The sequence below is a fragment of the Orycteropus afer genome, unplaced genomic scaffold (assembly GCF_000298275.1).
Source record: "Orycteropus afer afer isolate SDZICR_OR568_19922 unplaced genomic scaffold, OryAfe1.0 scaffold00911, whole genome shotgun sequence".
NCBI lineage: Eukaryota > Metazoa > Chordata > Mammalia > Tubulidentata > Orycteropodidae > Orycteropus > Orycteropus afer.
Window position 1 is genome coordinate 94,309 of NW_006922498.1, and position 1,992 is coordinate 96,300.

Here is a 1,992-nt window from a genome sequence, read left to right on the forward strand (position 1 = left end):
TCTTTGACAAAGTGCTAAGTTTTCTTGATTTTTTTGCTTTGTCTTTCTATTTTCTGTTTCATTTATTTCTGCTTGAATCTTTTTTTTTTTTTTTTTCCTGCTCTTTTTCTAATTTTTGGAAATGTTGTGTTAATCTGTTGATTTTGCCTCTTTATTTATTTATTTTTTTCTTGATGTGTACATCTACTGCTATAAATTGCCTTTTGATCACTGCTTTTTTCTGTGTCTCAAAAATTTTGGTATGTTGTATTTTCATTTTCATATGATTGAAGATTTTTTTTTTTTAATTCATTTCATATTTCTTCTTTTAATCCAGTCATTTTTCAGGAGGGTGTTATTCAGTTTCCACACATATGCTATTTTTCCATTGGTCTTCCAAGTGTTGATATCTAATTTTGGGCCAGGACTTTTGTGATCTAAGCATTGTGTTCTAAGAAGATGCTTTGCAGTTTCTCAATGTTTTTCAATTTATTGAGGCTTGCATTGTGACCTAACATGTAGCCAATCCTGGAGAATGTTCTATGTGTGCTGGAAAAGAATGTATATTTTGGTATTATTGGATGAAGTGCTCTGTAGATGTCTATAAGGTCAAGTTGGTTGATCATATTGTTTAGTTCATTTGCATCTTTGTTGAGTTTCTTTTCTGTTGTTCTAGCCTCTATTAAAAGTGGTGTATTAAAGTCTCCTACCATTACTGTGGAGTCACCTACTTGTCTTTTCCGTTCTGTTAATGTCTGATTTATGTATTTTGGGGCTATTTCATTGGGTGCATAGATATTTATTATGATTATGTCTTCTTGTTCAACTGATCCTTTTATCATTATATAATATCCTTCCTTGTCTCTTATGCTCATTTGTGTCTTAAAGTCTATTTTTCAGACATTAATATTGCTGCTCTTGCTCTCTTTTGGTTGCCATTTTCTTGGTACATCTTTTTCCAACCTTTGATTTTTAGTCTCTTTTTGTCTATGTGTTTAAGGTGAGTCTCTTGTACACAGCATATCGATGGTTCATGTTTTCTTATCCATCTGAAACTGTAGCTTTTTTCAGTGGTACATTTAATCCATTTACATCCAGTGTGATTATAGACTATTATGAATTTATTCATATCATTTTGTTAGGTATTTTTTCATGGTGTTGCTCATTTCTTTGTTCTTTATAATATCCTGTGTTGAGCTCATTATTTATTACTTCTGTTATCAGCTCCTTCATTTCTATTGATTTAGTATTTGCTAAGTATTTGTGGTGACCTCTGGTGTCATAGTTCCTAAGGCATTTGAACCAGCAAAATAAAATAAAAAAATAATAATAATATCAGAATACTGTGAAGAACTGTACTCCAACAAACTTGAAAACTTGGAAGAAATGGACAGTCACTTCTTGGAAGGAAGACTAGGCAATCTACTTCTGTAGAATACCACCTAGGAAATCAAAGGAGCGATCATTATGACACAAATAGATTCAATGCAGATGAGTTTTGTCAGTGTTTTCCTCAATCCACTAGAGGTATCCAAATACAATTCTTTTGAATGCCATATCAGGGAGTTCCAATGCTGCTTCTTCCTCAGGGATGTTTTCTGGGTTTGTATCCTGGGCCCTTGTTTCTACTACTTTATCTTGCATTTTTGTGTGGACTGGGCCGGTCTGTTGTCTCTTAGATATTATGGTATTGTTGCAATTATGTTTAATTTCTGTTTTTATGTTGGTGTGATTCATACAAGATTTATTTTTCCTTTATTTAGTTTTGATATATCTGTGTGAATGGGGTAATGTGCCCTCTATTCACCACTTGTTAGCCCTTAGGCACTCACCACCTGGCTCTTGGTGGGTGTGATAGAGAATGAGAATGTGTATACAGATCTCTGTTAGTTATTCACAAAGAGCAGTTGAGGGTGAATAGAGCTGGCATTGGCTGCTGCCCATGATAAGTCAATTGATGTAAAAGCAAGTGGTGACCCTCAGTCAATGGGTGGGGATGCGGGAGATGCTATA